The sequence below is a fragment of the Siphateles boraxobius genome, unplaced genomic scaffold (assembly GCF_051911475.1).
Source record: "Siphateles boraxobius isolate OS27281-9 unplaced genomic scaffold, OSU_SipBor_1 2, whole genome shotgun sequence".
Classification (NCBI taxonomy): domain Eukaryota; kingdom Metazoa; phylum Chordata; class Actinopteri; order Cypriniformes; family Leuciscidae; genus Siphateles; species Siphateles boraxobius.
In genome coordinates, this window is record NW_027508810.1 from 2427246 (window position 1) to 2445887 (window position 18642).

Below are 18642 nucleotides of genomic sequence, written 5' to 3' on the forward strand. Positions count from 1 at the left end.
TTTCTTTCTTTCTTTCTTTCTTTCTTTCTTTCTTTCTCTCTCTCTCTCTCTCTCTCTCTCTCTCTCTCTCTCTCTCTCTCTCTCTCTCTCTCTCTCTCTCTCTCTCTCTCTCTTTCTTTCTTTCTTTCTTTCACAAAGACCAAAAGCAGCCTTGGATACTTTTATAATTTTTCCTCACTGTAAGAGCTAAATTGCAACTGTTATCTTTAAGTGCTATTTATACCTGATTTAACCCACATAAATTAGTTTGTTAAATGGTTTTGGTTTTAAATTGGTATCAAATTCGGTTGATTCAGTGATGTTAAATAATATTTTTGGCTTGAAGAAAACCAGTTAATTTAGATGCAACCCATTTTTCCAGTGTTGAAACAAAAAGACCAGTTATCTGGGTAAAATACTCTCAGATTTTGACAGCGATCAGGCTTTCCGAAAAAGATGCAGTCAGTCATATTTTATTGTCCTTGCTTCAAAACCATGTGGGTTATTTGGTGTTTGAGTCAGGTTACAAAAATAATCACAGTAGGCGCGTAAAGGCATGTCAGCGACAGTGGTGACGTGAGTCGCTGGTGTTTGTATGGATTTCAACATTCGCAGATATCACACCCTATACACACTTCAGGCATTTGACGCAGCACAACTACAGCGCTCACGCGTTAAGCGCCATTCGCCAGTGTTGTAGACATGAAAACGGCTGATCCGATGTCCTTGGTCTGTATCAATTCGAGCCAGTCTCTGTTAGCTGTGGCACAGGACTGAACCCAGGACAAAAGCAGAAGTGCTTGTGAATTTAATTGAATGGTTGTAATTATCTGTGGAGCATGACTTAGCAAAATATACAAAAGAAAAGAAGTCGTCCACAATGGAGAGAGGGCCGCAGACTGCATTGCCCACAAGACACAAATTAAAGCAGAGGTTGTACGTGATGGATGGCTTTAGTTATGCAATTATGTGTCCTGAATTTTTATATTCTGCTTTTATATGCGTTATAATGGGAGTCCTTTGGAGGGTAATTTACGCTATTGACCCAGAGTATGCACATTTTGCAAACATTTTGACACTTAGTAAACACAATTACAAGATCAGTCCCAAGTGCAGGTTACATGTCAATGAAAAAATGGGAAAATTAAATGGGAAAAAAATAAAGAAAATGTTTAAACGTTTCTTGAAAAATCTTCAGTGCACACAAAGTCTGTTCAAATTTGCCCTTTTCTTTCTGATGAATCAAAGTTAGACAAGCGTCTTCGATTGATGAACAACAAGAGAAGTAATCTCACAAACAACAGTGTTGCAATTCACCTTCAGTCTCATCTTTACATGAAGCATATCGTCGCTGTCGGGCCGAAACCTCTAATAACACTGTATTTTTGTATTTTCTACACTGCACACTGTCAAACTTGATATTGTGGGTTTATATATGATCAGACACGTGCATGTCATTATATTATTAACATTTGACCAAAATCAACTATAACTATATTTGTCTGTCACGGTTGCATCTGAGGCAGTAAGTGCATCGCATTATGTTTTCATCAACTTACTGGTTATAAAGTTTACTGTAGCTATGTGGGCAAAATCTCATGTTATAATGAAGTGCTGCGCACAGGCTACTGAAGACAGTACTGGCTATGACACTCTTATCCGCTCCTCAAATACTTAAAACATTAGGTTATATAGCGTTTCTTGAGTAAACTGTACTTTAGAGACGGGTGCAGTTATGAGGTTTGACTGACAGTTTGAGATCTGACTGACAGTCACAAGATTTTTTTAAATACGTTTCATAGGTTAAATATTTGCAAAAACCAAAGACACACGTAAAGAGTGACCGATAGTAATGATTTATAAAAAAAAAAAAAATGAAATATGGAGTTGCAAGCTTTCCGCCCAGCAGCGACAACATGCCGTTATAATGAGCTTCAGTTGTATATGAGCTCGTCTTAGAAGCTCAGTTGTTGTGGATTTCCAGGCAGGATGGAGCAACAAAAGTGTGAAATGATATTTGTACATTTGACCTCGTTTTCAGTATAAGAACACTATCATACACGAATATAAGTATGTACTTATAAGTCTGTGTACTCAAGTGGAACGGCTGACTTGTAGTTTATAATTTATGGATTGTATATCGTTAATTACATGCTGTGTTCTGTGTGGAGGGAGTGTGTGATGTGATGAGGATGAAGATGAGGATGAGGAGGGGAAGCCATTGATCCCTCTCACTGGAGATCACAGCAAGAGCGCTGACACGAGACACACACAGGTCTTGCCTCACACACACTTTTCTCTGCTTCACGAATGACAGTGAACTCGAGACAGAGCTCAGGATAGCTGCGCACATAAATCTCCATTTAGATTTGAACTGGATGATATCTGTTCTTATAGGTGAAGTTCACTCAAACATGACAATCCTGCCATCATTTCTTCACCCTCATGTTGTTCCAAACAAACATGAGTTTCTGGTTAACAAATATGAGTGTCTTTAAATACTATGCACTAATTAACCGTTTGAGACAAAGCACTTATTATACATCCAGCTGTGGCTCATCTTTGGCAGGTGATGCAGAGCCACATCAAAATATTCATCAAAAACATCGGCTGCATCTGAAATCTCATACTTCCCTACTATACAGTAGGCGAAAAACAGTACGTGACAAAAGTATTATGTCCGAATTCACAGTCCTTGTAAAAGAGCTGGCAAAAAGTCCCCGAGTGATCTACTGCCGGTGAGATCCTGAAGTGTGCAATGGACACTACTATCCCATGAGGCCACGGGAGAGGATTGTGAATGACAGTGAAGCAACACAGCTTACGCTGGTAGATCACATGATAATGACAGCATGGCGAATGTAGTACGTCCAGATTACATTCATACTACACACACTCATACTTTATAAAACATGCTATTTAGTGATCATGAAGTAATTACTTAAAATATAGGGATGCACTAATATGAAAATTTGGACCGATACAATAACCTATTATTCTTTATATTTGAAAGCCCATAACTGATAAATTGGCCGATAATTTAAATCCAAATTTTTATATAATTTTTGAGAGCCTGATTACCAAAACAAAAGTCTCACCATTAAAAGCCATGACCCAAACACAATTATAATGTTTTCATTATAATTTTATGTAGCTTATATGACAGACTTGCGCTGCACATGTTGCACTGAACTGTATTTTCCTTTTTTTTTTAAAAAAGATTCCAATCATATTTCAGGAATTCAAAACCATTATGGTGAAAGTGTCTCAGCTGAAGGAAATAATACATAATTTATCGGCTTTAATTTATCAGCCAAATCTTCTCACCATGCCGATAACGATATAATTGAGAATAAACATATATTAGCCTATACCGATATGGTGGCCGATATATCGTGCATCCCTATCAAAATAAGTACCTCCTCAAGAGAGCATGCGGTTTTGGGCTCAGCCGTAGACCTCTATATAAACTGAATCAATAATAAATTGTAAATGTGTTCAGCACTCTGTACTCAGCACTCAAATGTAAATCTGTGGTGAAAAGTGGAACTGCAGTAATTGAGAGCTAATGTGTAGATTAGTCAGCATTAGTAGGCATGTCTGCTCTTCGTATCTTATTAATGAAAGTTTAAATGTGCTGATGTGAATAGCTTTTATATAGTACTGTTGTTTTTGTTATGTTTGTTCTGAGAATAGACATGACTTTGTTACTTGTAACATCCTAACACAACATTGGGAGAATATACATACTGCATAAAGTCAATTCTAAGATGGCATTCTCTGTGTGCCTGTCAATCAACATTAGAGCGCCACCCTCAGGCTAAATAACTCAAGGATATTAGACCTCGGCCAAAAGTGTGTCTCAGCAGTTTAAATACTAAGCTTACAAAATGATTATCATAAAGCGCTAAGACCCAGAATCTGCCCTATCTAAATGTACGGTCAGGAGCCGCTACTGAATACAACCGTACCAGCAAACCTGTCCCTACACTACCAGTATCCTACATCAATAGCAGCAAAAGTGTTTTGCAATACAACTTGAGCACAATATGTGCATTGAACCTAATAATATGTTATGTAAGTACATAGTAGTTAAAAGACACCTAATATGCTGTGAAAGTGTTACCGATTGTTATTTTCCCACGAAAAAAATCTGTTTGTGAATGTTCACGTTGCTCTTTTCCAGGCAATGAAGGCATAAAGTGACAAAGTGACAAAACAAGCATTATGAAAGCAGTCATACGTCTTTTGAAGTCATAGCTTTATGTGAGAAACAGACTGAAATGTGTTATTCACTCAACTGAAAAACACAAACTTTTTTTGTAGAAGAAAGACATACAGGTTTGTAGGTGAGTAAATGATGAAAGTCCCCCTGTGGTGAAAATCAAGCTTTTAATGTTGTTTTCTATGTGGGGTTTTTAATATGCTTTACGCAAATTCATAAGTTGACAGCATTGCTTAGTATTTTCTGCTTAAAACAAAGACAGTCTCAAAAACACGGTTTGAAATCGCTGGTGTTTCTGACGTCACAAACTACCTTGTAACCAATCAGATCAACGTGTGATCGTCAACGAGTGGATCTCTGAGCTGAGTGAGTGAGTGGAGGCGGGGCTCATTTGCATATTCATAGAACCGCGTTTACTAAATGAGGCAAAGGTGTCGGGTTACTTTCAAGATATTTTAAGGCATGAAGAATTTATTTTCAAGGAAAAAACATTTAAATATGTAATTTTGGTGATCAAAGATGAGTTTTAAGGGATAAAATTATCGACTACAGGGGGACTTTAATTGATAGTTGATAATTCTGATGTTCTTAAATATTCCTGCGTGAGTTGTTTTGCACATATGGTAATAAGATTTAGCAGAATTTCTGCCCTTGTCAGTATGTCATTGCTGGTGCAGGTAGCAGATCTTCAGTGTTGTGCGAGCTTTTGTTTGCCTGCGTTCATCTCTCTCTCTCTCTCTCTCTCTCTCTCTCTCTCTCACACACACACACACACACACACACACACACACACACACACACACACACACACACACACACACACACACACACACACACCACAGCCCACCTCCACACCCCTAGGGTTTCAGCCCAGCTGCTTCAGAATCACCAGAATCACAATTAGCTCTGCTTTCCTCTCTCCCGGCGGCACCTGGAAATGTTCTGCCACATCGCCTTCTTGTGATTATCTATCTTTACTGATAGTTTTTTTTTTATTCCATGTTGAGTTGTACAGTACTAAAGAAAAGACTCTACAGTAGGGATGCAGGATATATCGACCACTATATCAGTATCGGCCGATAGCTATATGTTCATTTTTATTGTTATCATAATAAACCCGATGAGAAAATTTGGCAGATAAATAATGGTTTATTTCCTTTAGCTGAGTCAGATGTGCACTGTTGGCCATGATGGTTTTGAATTGCTTCGTGGATAAAAACGGAAAATACAGTAAAGTACAACATGTGCTGTGAAGTCTGACATATAAGTTACATAAAATTATAATTGGCTTTTAATGGTGAGACTTTCAAAAAGTCTCAAAAAGGCTCTCAAAAATTACATAAAAATTGGGATTTAGATTTATCTACCAATATATCGGTTATAGGCTTTCAAATATAACAAATTTTTGGTTATCGGTATCGACCAAAACTGTCATATCGGATGCATCCCTAACAGTATGCAGAATATACCATACACAATAAAATAAATACAGGACATTAAATTCTCAATACATTAGCTCTGTTTGACATTAGCATCTTGCTAAGATAAAGGCATGATACTGCAGAGCACACAATCACAAATATTGGCTAAAATAGCCCATTTGTAAATAGAGGTTTACAAATGGACTATAAACATTACATATTAATTGTCACTACTTATCTATTTACGATATATTCACTAGCGGTTAAACATTTGGAACGTTCATATTTTTTTTATGATTATGAAAGGTAGCATTTATTTAACTAAAAATACTGTAAGAACAGTAATACTGTGAAATATGATTACAATTTAAAATAATTTGAATGCATTTTAAAGTGTAATTATTCCATTTTAAAATGTATGCAAAGCTGAATTTTCTGTAGCCATTATTCTACTCTTCAGTTGTAATAAGTCTACTGAAGGCAAGTTGTTAAGAATCCAGATGCAGCTTTATTACGAATAAACGTCAACCAATAAAACAAAGACTTGGCTTGTCTTGACAAGAAACATGAACAATGTAAACTCGCCAACAGCGGTACAGAAAAAAAGAAAGAACAATGAAACACGAGGGCTATTTCTACACAAAGACGAATGATTAACAAGAAACACCTGAGCATGATCAAGACAATCAACCAATGACAAACAGAACTGATGAGCACATGACATGAGCAACCAATCAGCGAGAGCGATTAGAAAGCATAGGATCTGCTCTCTAATCTCTCTTTGATGTCATATTCTGCGCCACTTCAAGTCGAACACACATAAGAGACAAGAGAAGCACATGACATGATTATACGAGAAACACATAACTAAAAGGAAACATGGCTATGAAAATACACGCACAAAAGCTAAACTTCAGTTGAGTTGAGAGAACGAAATCGATTCTCTGATGCATCGCAATTCTCTCTTCAGCGATTCTGAATCAATTCTGTGAGTTTCGTTTTTAACTGACGCATGATGGAACAGCTGTAGAAACAGCTGTGTATTTGCTTGCTTCAATTCTACACAGACACACACACTTGAACCTTCCTTAAAATCATCTTCTATAAAGTTTGAAATACAAGGGCAGTTTGGGCTTCACTGCAAGGATATGCATTGTCAGAAACGCATGCTTTGCTTGATGTTAGCGCTAACTAGTGATGTCCAGTCCACCAACGATCGTTTTATTGATCCGGTTCTTTTTTAGTGAGCTGGCGGAACCGGTTTAGAAGATGAATGAAAGTCTTGCGGGTTTGGAATGAAATGAGGGCGAGTACATCATGACAGAATTGGGTCTAAAACATTTCTCTCATCTCACATTCTTTCATTTGGAGGATTGCAAAGCATTCTGGGATTACCTTTTCTGTGAAGGCCAAGTACGGCCAAATATTGTTATCTTTGAGGGGAACATAATGTGTTTTGGAAGAGCCTTCATGTTGGCATTTCGCCCAACAAGTATGCAGTTCACTAAGTTTTGGGACGGTGTGAATAGGCTGCATTCTGCTCAATACACAAGTGATTGAAAATGCACAAGATGAATGTCAGATGGTGTTACCGCTGACAGCTCTGCCGGCTGGCTGCTCTGTTCTCGCAGTGTTTTCTTTAAAAGCATTCTCCAAATGAGAGGGTTTTTATCAGCTGTCTGTCACAGTCGTCGCTGCTGGATGCAGGAGAGGAGATGAGCTTTCTCTCTGGGCCAGTGTTCTGGAAACATGTGCAATGGGCAGAATGCAGTGGATTTAATAGGACTGTCCTGGTATTGACACAATTTTCATGATTCAATTAAATTCCGATTCACTTCGTTTTGATATCGTTTAATTGGGGTATGTATAGATAAAGTACATGGCAAACTGTCTCAAGGAAAAATAAATAATGCTGTAAACTATACAGGAAACCCTAGTTGGTACTTTACTAAAATGTTAAAGGATACAATTAACTGATTTGTATAAGCTACTCACATTTCATTTTGTTATAATAACAAACATTTAATGATTACACAATTGTTTTTCTATAGTTTTTTATGAAATATCAACATTTAAATAGTTCCTGTCGTAGAAATACAGGATATACATAAACATTTTTGTTCACCCTCATGTCATTAAAATCCTGTATGACAAAAAAAGTCCATAGGGTTCAAAACAACTTTGGACCGTTTGTCCCAGTGTTTTTTATCCATATAATTTTGTTTTGGACCCCATTTACTTTCCGAGACCTTTTCCACAATATTTTGTTCCACAGAAGAAAGAAAATCATACAGGTTTGTGGTAACGTGAGGGTGAGTAAATAATGGGTGAACTATCCGTTCAATACAATCAAACTTGCGTTTCCATGAATACCCTGTCAAGCTGAGCATTTTTACAAACGCAGACCCATCACTGACTTCACGAGTGCTCAAATTATACACTTGTTACTGTAAAAAATGTCTAGAAACTATGTATCCTTCAGCATAGGGTGAAGCCAGTGAGTACAATAACAACAATTTGGGACAAATGTCATTTAAGAGCGGTGCGGAAGGACTCGTACTGGGCTCGTAGAAGTAATGTGTTTGAATTTTAGGCTGCTCTGTGTCATCCGCCTGATCCTGGTAATTAATCTGCATAATTTAGACATTGTTGTATAGTTGTAGTTATTTTCTGTTTATTGTGGGAGATTTCATAACTAAAGCAACCTGTTCTCCATTGTCGTGTTTTGTGAAATGCTAAATACAAACACGAGTTAAGATGTTTTCTGCAACGCTCCTGAAGAAACCCCTAACCTCAGGTATTTTCCCCCTCAGGGATACTCTTAACTCAAATCACTTGAGGCTTTTCACACAGCACTTTAAATATCCTTAACTGTAACATTTCAAATCTGCAGTGAATACGGTTGCCAGCCATGGATTCTCATGTCATAAAGGCTTCATATGTGAACAACTGCTTCATGAAAGATGGCTGAGTGTAGGTATGTGTGCATCAAACCATGATAATCCAGATATTGCTTTTAATTCTCATTTCTCCTTGCCAGCGTGATAGATGCACACAGCGTGTGTGTCTAATGATGCTGTGTGTGCCGTACAGAAGGAGAAGAGCCAGCTTTGGATCAAACCCTTCCTTCATTCACACATCTCTCGCTTTCACACGCACACATGCGCTGGCTTGCTTTATCTCTTTATTCTTCACACACATGAACACACTCAGTGGATTCAAATACAGCATATCACAGTGCAGTGAATGCACTGTAGCCTAATTTAATCCACCTGATTTACATTTGCTTCCATATTCAGAGGATTGATATTTAACAATGCAACATTTTAGATGAAGTTTTCCATATTAAAGCACGTGAAATGGGGTATATTTCCGCACAGTTACAGTATTGCTGTAAACCATCTTAAATCATCTGTTGTGCTGCAGTGGTTGAGATTCTCTAAAAGGTCTCATTGATAGTATTGATTTTCAATAGTGTAGTTCCTGAACTGAAAGCCTATCCCTGTATAGCACACCGGTCAGAGTATGTTGTGAACCGTAACAAGAGGGACATTTGAGTCGCTCAGAGGTTCTTTCATTTTTCATCTTTCATTTCTCAGTTACCTTTAGACGAACTCCTACATTCCTAAAGAGACACCACTATTGACATTAGGAGTATAGAGCTGTAAAACGAGTGTGGATGGCATAGATTAGATCATTTGTTCTTGGAAGACTTTGATTTAAAAATGTTTGAGTTTATATTGAGATCTCTGACTTTTGGAGTTTTATTGAGGTCTTCTTCCCAGGAGAAATATCTGCAGTTTTAGCAGTGCTAAATTTGAGCCGGATCTTGTTCTGGTAAATGTCAGATTTTGGCTTTTCGTGTTCCGGTATTTGTTTTTATACAATCTGGCATTAATGTGTTACAACGCAAAAACTTGTGTATACCTGATGAATTATTCTAATAAAAATAGGGTAATATCACTAAAATGTTAATAGGATTTAGATCCGTCAGAAATCAATGTGATGGAAGAAGCAATGTCACCATCGGTAAGACAGAACATCATTGATCAACTGAATGATATTTGGTCTCAACTTGACAGAATAAGACACTGTGGCTATAGGGCTGTGCAGAAACGAGTGTGTAATGCTCTGATATTTGTGCCATCACCGTTTTGATGCTGTTGTGAAGTTGTATGGTCGGTGTCGGTCACAGTTTTTGATCTGGTAATGAAAGCACGAATGAAGCACTGCCTGAGAGATAGGACACTTAAACAATTCTACATGTATGATGTAATCTCATCAGGGCTGGAACAACATGTTGTAATCGATGACTTTGATGATGGAAATATGTTGATTTGCATGAAATGCATCACTGTTTATATTCATCACAGCATTAGCCACTGAAATAAATTATACGCAACATTTTTTTTTTAGTCATTTATGACAACGCTTCCCTGCCGTTGATGAGTTTTTCCGGCTTTCCGTGTTTTCACTGTTATATGGTTGGGGGCGGTTTTGATTTTCGATTTTCTCCGTTTTTTTTTTTTTCAAAATGTTGAAACTTGGAGAAATAAATAAAAAAACGAATGAAGCTAGAATAATGGGGGGTTTTTTTAGGCCGAGGCTTTGTTCTCTCTTTTGTTCTTTCTTTGTAAAAATGATTAAAAAAAATTACAACTTTTATAGAAAATGCTGGCGAGGAATGAGTTTTACTTTAAGCAGGTCCTAAAACTACCTTTTTTACATAGCCTATCTGTACATAACCATTATCATTATCCACCTGCACACTGGACAGCTAGTCTACTTCCACGTCATATAATGTGAGAGCCACTCTGACTGCATTACAGGGTTAATAAGTCCCGTGTTGATCATAAGCGGTGTAGTTTACTCACTGAGAAATGAGTGGCGTTCATCCGAAGATCCTCCATGCAAGGCTGTTATTAGCGATTTAAAAGCGGATGAATGAAGTCATGCCATGGTTGGACTCATTTGTTCAGTAACGCACTGCTGAACATGTTGAAACTTATGGACTTATGGACTTCAAACTTGTGTTATAATGGACATCACCAGCTCTGATACTGTCGCGATGGTAGAGTTATGACTTGTTTACATTGTTTATGGGGGCATATCTGGAACCTGTTATTATTTCTGAATCGGACATTTTAGCGGTCGTTCAGATGTATCGCCACTATTCATGTTTCATAACGTCCCCAACGGCGGGGGAACTCTGCACCCGCAGCAGATTTTGCAAGTGTGGCACAGTGTAGGGCTGGGCGAGTTTGTACAATATATCGATATTTTTTTTTCCCACGATATGGAATGAGGCAATACCGTTTTTATCGATACAGTAGTTTGATACGAGGCCATCTGAAAAATAGCGGAGTACGCAGTGTGAGCTCCTGCAGTGAAAGAACAGTACAATTTGTCCTAAACATGACACAAGCTTATATTAAGCGCTTCAAAATAACTGGTAAGATATAGTTAACAAGTTTAAAGCAGCTTGCCCTGATGCTGTTGCTGACTGACAGATAAATACTTGCACTGTTTAATGCGTTTGAGACGTGGTGCTTTCCTCAGTGCTTAACTTACATTTCACAGGTATATTCTCCATCTGTAAATGTTCAAACAAATCAAACAAATATGTCCATTTCACTGTCAGGAGAGGACGAGCTTCTGCAAATGAATCTCCGCTAAAATTCAAGCTTCCGTGGCCAAATAGACGAGCACAATAGAATAGTAGCGCAATAATTCTGACTAAAATACATATTACTAAAATATTTGTTGTTGGAGACAATAAATGTGCCATATGTGGAATTTTAAACCCATAAGTTTATTTTTAACAAAGTGAGCATTATAATGGGGTAATCAAATGCAGGCTAATATAATTAGTTTGTGCTTTTGTTTTTATTTTCATTTTTAGTTTAGCCTTTAGTCATTTTTAAAAACAAAAGCATTATTTTAGTTTTTAGTTTGTAATGTTACAAAGTTAGAATGTAATGTGATTTTAACCACCTTTTTGCACATAATATATTGCATAGCCTACATTACATTCCCTATTTGTTTCCATATCCTTCAATATCAACATTGTTTGGATATCATTGAGCAGGATGTGAAACAACTTTTTTTTTAAAATAAATACATTTTCTTTATCCAAATAGAAAAACGTAGAAAGTACCGAGATATATATCGTATATCGCCATTTAACCAAAAAATACCGAGATATGATTTTTTGGCCATATCGCCCAGCCCTAGCACAGTAAAGCCTGTTTTTGACTCGGGCTGCTCTCTGATGCGGTCCAAGTACCCGAAGGCTAGGCCTGCATTAGTGCGCTCCATCAGCAGTGTTTCTCAGGCCTGCCAGCTTCTTTGTGGCAAATCTCACTCCGACAAGTAGGCGATTGGCATGAAACCAGAGGCTAGTGACAACGGGCCGTAGCGGAGATGCGTTGGGAAGTGCCTAGTGTATTCTTCTGCATCAAGAAACGGTGCCAAGTAGAGCTCACCTCCCTATCTGTAATGCATGTAAACTCACACTACGTGAGAAATGCTGTTTTTCAATTGTTAATTGTCTTCAATGATTTCACGTGTGCCAGCTTGGACTGATTATCTGCCCTCCGGTTGCTCTCAGGGAATTAAATGATGTTGCAATAGTTGCTGTAACAGCACCTGTGTCGTGTAAAGACAACTCTTCCCGTTCTATCAATCCTGTGTCACATTCTTGAGGAAACAACAATTTTCTGCCTATGAAAAGCAAACGATCTTCCCCTTCCCCCTGGCTGTGTGTCACAGATGGTGGGAAAACCTTTGTAATGCTAATATAATATCAAACTGTGCAGGGACAGCTTAGCAGCACATTTCGTGCACCAAGCGCCCTTTCCCGTTGAGTGATTTAACTGGAGTCGGATGAAGAAACGGCCACCCTTGGACCAGAATGAAAAGCCAGTGTTGTGAGTGGGTTGTTTCACACAACATAACATGCAAAGGCCTGATTTCCCTCATTGCTAAGTGCAGTTAATTAATGTCAATGCGGGATATGCGCCACAATGCGTAATGCATCAGCCTGACATTTTAAAAACGTTCCTTAAAGGAATACTCCGGGTTCAAAACAAATTAAACTCTCCCGGCAACATCTGTGACACACTATCAATTACCACAGAAAATAATTTAGACTCTTAGTTTGTAAAACCAAATAGTGTTAAATGCACTTCGGATAGGAAATAATGGAGCGAGCCATTTCAGAGGGTTTAAAATCAGACATGTAAAGCTCATAGTTTTGATAAATCACTTATATATTTAGATATGATGTATATTGTTGATTTTCCTTACAGAAATGTGTTATTTGGGGTGTAAAGCTCTTCAAATTGTCCTTTTAGTGGTTGACGAAAAAAGGGTTCACGGGTCTATTTGAAGCCTTCTATTTATCATGTAGTATTATTCATTTATAGGGGTGTAACGATTCGATACTTATCACGATACTGAACTCACAATACAATATTATTGCGATACTCCAAGACATATAAAAGCTTAACAAAATATTGACTGTCCATTAAAATGGTTAATTTGGTTTTACATTGTGTGTGTAAATGAATAGTCTTGGACTTGGTGCTGGAAACCCAATGCACAGGACAATGGAGACACCAGAATAACAATATTCATGATCCTGGAGATGAAAATACAGAATTAATTTAGACGAATATGCTTGAACTCTTTCACTGACTAGATATATTTAAAAAAAATGTAGAAAACATTTTACTAGTAACATCAGACATTTGCCATTATCAGGATCCACAAATATTCCCCCATTGCATTATTACACATTATATCGTCACTATCCACGATACATATTGTTGCATTTGTGTATTGCGATATATTGCGACACGATATATAGTTACACCCCTATTTATTTATATAGCTATTCTAAACAACAATGTACATTAAGTATTTAAATGAATAATTTCAGTAAAATGTCTTGCCCAATAGACTTCCACTGTTAGTGCATTATAATGTGCACACATTTTTTGTTTGTGACCAAATGAGACTGTAAAAAAAGCGTTGCATCTCTACACACTTAAGCTGATTTCGAACGTGTCGATGATTCGGTGGCCTGTCGGAGACACACTAGCAGAGCCGCCCACATACCAGCAATACCTGTTCTGTTTCTCCTTGTCACTTGCGAAGAGTTCAAAAGATAATGAGGAAAGCCAGGAAGGGAGCGGTAGAAGTGCGGCGTGGAAAAAGCAAAGGTTGTCAGGGCCGTGTGAGCAACATCAGGAAAACACTGAGGCGACAGACGTCCTCGGAGCTCCTTCACCTCACCGCTTTAAGATCACTCGTTCACTGATGCCATGCTCGTGTGTGTGTGTGTGTGTGTGAAGTCTTAGTTACTGCGTCACTCTCATTTTGTTACTTCTCCTGCTATTTGAATCATAAGAGAGGCTTTGGTATCCTCGGCGGATGAAGCCCGTTGGCTGTGGGTGTAATAGTGCACGCTGGATTACGGGGTTATTTCCCTGGAGCGCAGATATGAGCGAGCGTGTCACTCATCCGCGTCGGGCTCGATCGTTGCCAGGGAGCCTCCTTGCACCAAATTTTGCTCGGCTGCGTTGTGGACCCCGTGCCACGCGGCGGAGAGCACGATGAAATATGCCATTTGGAGAATTGTTGTTATTCCAGTCACACTTCAGAAGCAGCGAGCTCCTCTAATTGGCAGACAGACCTTCTCCAGCACACGTGGGCTTTACACTAGGGTTTATTAAAATGCCTCTTTCTTTAATTAGCAACTCTAATATGTGTGTTAATCAGTACAGAGCTCTGATTGAAAGAGCCACAGATTGCAAATGTCAAGATTAAACATTAATTGCTGTTTTTTTTGTTTTTTTATAAGACATAACACATTTTATTTACCTTTCCTGATAATCTCTGGTTTCTTCTTAAGTAATTATACATAAAGAGGAATAGTAAGAAGCGTGAGCATTTTGCATTTTAAAATGGCTTTTTTTTCCATAAAAGACAAAATCTGCTAATGGGTAATTAGATTGAACAAATCATGTAAAAATGTATATCAAATGTATGTTTCCACGAGGGGGCATAATTATTTGTCAGGGAGTCAAAATTCAGCACAACAACAGTTTGGCAACCCGTGTTTTCACAGTTATACGGTAGGGGGCGCTGTTACACATCTTCTGAAAGAGTGCTGGATACCCCGATCCAAAAACAAGCGAATAAGAAGATATGCGTCCCAATCCGCCTACTTATACTACGCCCTAAAAGTATGTACTCTTTCTGTAAAGAAAAGAGTAGACTAGCTTTGGGACAGACTATAACGTCATACAATAGCGTCTTTAACGGTTGCTCTCTGTCGCGTCCTGTCACAGTAAACTGACCTGTCAATCATCTTTCACAGTAAAAATCCTCCACATTTCATTTCATATTCTACCGAATCAGTAGCTTGTTAAATGCAGAAACGTTTCTCCGTTGATCTTTCGTGCGGAGAGACTCTCCTCATATTCATGCATAATTATGCATTAAAAGTTGTTGGCCAAACGGATCTTTATAAAAGTTCACGTTGTTATTGCAGATGGAATATAACACGGATAACATATTGAAATATTTTTATCAGGTTCAACTTTTTATTAGTCACTCAAACCTTTATTTAAACCTCTCACCGTCAGTCGTGCACATCCGCCATTTTTTGTAGTTTTTTAACACTTTTTACTCGCGTTTGTAATTCTGAACCCAATCCTCCTCCAAAGCGCAGTGGATTGTGGGTAATATTAGCGGTTTTAGTGAGCACAAATCCACACTAGTAGACCATCCGAGAACTTTTGACGTACTCCTTTCAACATACTATGCTTATTTTAATCTCACATACTGTTAAGAATGGATAGTATGGACATTGAGACGCAGGGATCATGTTTAGTTGCCCTGTCCAAACACACACACATGCGTTCACGCGCCAGATTGTCCGATGTCTTAAAAATGGCAAAGTGCAGTGCCCTGAACACACACTAAACCCACACTGTCTGGAAAACCGCTTCTCCGGAGCTGGGAAAGAGTAAATGGCACAAATATTTAATGAGGACTCTATTGCACCCTTGAGTACTGAGGTTTGTTACCACCACTGCAACTCATGAATACATGCTAATATGTAAAACGTTGGCCAAGCATTTGTGTCTGCGTACTGCTTATTTCTGGCCAAAGACAGCGTATCTCAGAAATTGCTTTTCTTCCTTCTCCTTATTTAATCGTTCTGTTCTGAAACGGTATAGATTTAAAACGCTCTGAGCAATAGAGCAGCTAAAAAGATAAAAGGTAAAGATTGACCGAGGCAGGATGAGAATGTCCTCCTGGACCATAATGCACCAGTCGAGCAGACGCATAACAAAAGGCTGAATTTGTCGAGGGTTCAGTCAGATCAAAAGTCACCGGAGGAAAAAGCAGCAGATTAATGAAGATCCTTTGTCTCGGGAGACAAGATGATGGATCCGAGTCTCAGGCCACATCCTGATGGACAATTATAAACAGAGCCGGAGTGTTTATCAGAGCAGATTTCATCACCCGACACGTGATTCCAGCGCATCTGAAACCAGGAAACTCCCGAGAGAGCACGACAATGATTGTTTTGTTTTTTACACACATTGTTGTTAACTAATGTAGAAATATGCGTCCTCGTTTAAGACCGGTTCGAGATATGGTTCCAGTCTGAGTTTCATGTAAGTCTGGGGGCTTTTTCACCCACCGGATGACAAGTATGACAAGACTTTGAAAAGTAAATGGACTCAGAATAAATGCAGGAAGAGTTAGGTGTGATAGAAATGTGATTTGGCTTGTAAATTAAGGTATTAGTTACTATTAAGTATACTAATTATTAGTTGTTGTTTATTTATCATTGAGAAATTGCAATATTTTACTGTTTATTTGACAGGGACAGCGCACAATTTGAACAATTGCACCAGAGTTTGCTAACAGCTAATTTGCATCTGTTGGCCAAATAGTAATATTTATTAGTTTTTATTAAATAATGAATTCAATATTTAATGATAATTATGATTGTTATTGTTATTATTATTATTAATATTAATAATAATGATATAATTATTATTCAGGGCAAGGCAAGTTTATTTAAATTGCACATTTCAGACACAGTTGTAATTCAAAGTGCTTTGCATAAAAATGATTAAAAAATAGGAATCATAAAAAGGTTAAAGAATACAATAAAAAAGAAGATTACGTGGCCTGTGCAATAGCAGTAGTTAGAGTTGCATGATTATTCAAAATAAAATCGAAAATGTGTATGTCTTGTAAATTAAGATATTAGTAACTATTAAGTATACTAATTATTATTTGTTGTTTTTAACATTAAAACATTTAAATGGTAATATTTATTCCTTTTTATTACATAATTCATTATTTAATAAAAAATATAAATATTACTAATTATTAATAAAAAGAATAATCATTATTATTGAATTAAGTTATATTAAGTATTATGGCTTTACCTTTTTATGATTACTATTTTGTGATCATTTTTATGTAAAGCACTTTAAATTACAACTGTGCTATATGAATAAACTTGCCTTGCCCTGAATAATAATTATATATATATTTATATATTGATTATATGATTATTATTATTTTACAGCCATATGTATAATAACAATATTTTAGAGCCCTTCAAACAAACACTGCAAACCAAATTTTTTTTTATATTGCAATCACAATTGTTTTTCATAAAAAATGATGTGTTAAAGCGCAAACAGAAAAATGGCAACAGAACAATATTGATGACACTGAGCAATAGCGTGTGAAAGTAATGTTGTGTGACACGTCGTGGACATCGACTGAACACACTGATCTCTGCGGGTGAATCGGCTCGTTTACATTCCCTCAAACATTCAGGATAATAATTGCATTTGGGCTAACTGACTTTTTCATCACAAGGATGTTGTTGTAACCATAAGATTCAGATCTAGTAGGTTGTGGCTGCACTAGCTGTCAATAATCTTTCTGGATGGGGTTTTTGTCAATGTGAGCATGTCTCTCTCCGCGGCTCGTCTCCATTAGGTAAATACAGCGGGATTCGGCTCATTAAGTCCAGTGTGATAGTGACAGCTTCGGCTAGATGACCTTTAGACACCTAATCAACTTTTAACACCTCGCTGGATCTCCTCAGCTGAGAGACCGAGAGGAAGATGACCAATCGCCTGAAATCTGCTCGATAGCAGTGCGTCGGCCCCCGAGGTGTCACTTCAGTGAGACAGCAATCTCTGTGAAGCTGGAGGCTTTTTATAGGAGACCAGAAGAACAATCTGATCTGCACAACAACTAAACAGACAAATCCAGATCAAATCATTCGGTCTCAACCTATTATTAGTACATGCGTCAGATTCTTTACTTCTCTTTAATTGCTTGTCAGAATCTTTCGACACAACGTTTCTCAATGATTTCATATATAAGCAACATTTCCACTGAAACTGCATTACTGCAATATGTACTTTTTATGCTTGTTTTCAATGATTCTCACTACTTTAATACAGCATTTTCATTGTGTTACAATAAAAATGACTGCAAATTTTTTTTATCAGCATAAAGGCAGTATATCAAATATTACCATATTTAAACACTTTTCTATTTAAATTGTTTTTCTATTTATTTGAAGTAATGATAATTCTTCAATATCGTATTAAAATGATTAGTGGTGTGCTCAATTGTCTGAAAATGTCACAATTAAAAAAAACATCTTAATTATCCTAAAATAATTACTTTAAAAAAAGAAATAGAAGAACATTAAAATTATGTAAAAACACAACAACTATCCATTGCCAGCCCCAAAATATGGAAATTATTGGGGCATTTTATTGAACTTTAGTACTCAAAGAAATAAGCAGTTTGTTTTGAGCCCCTGAAAAGCAATGGACTAGTTCACATTGAGTGTTTTAGGATGGGAGTGAGATCCCGAAAGCTCCTCTCTAAAGCAGAGGAATAATGAGAGGTATATGAGAACAGATGGTTGATTTAACCCTTCCTGTCCGCCTG

At 37.5% G+C, this 18642-nt stretch overlaps 1 protein-coding gene across 2 annotated transcripts in view; it reads left to right on the forward strand.

The window, feature by feature from the left end:
• Window positions 1-18642, forward strand: part of nexmifb (neurite extension and migration factor b) — a 69408-nt gene that overhangs the window by 22785 nt on the left and 27981 nt on the right. The window lies entirely within an intron of this gene.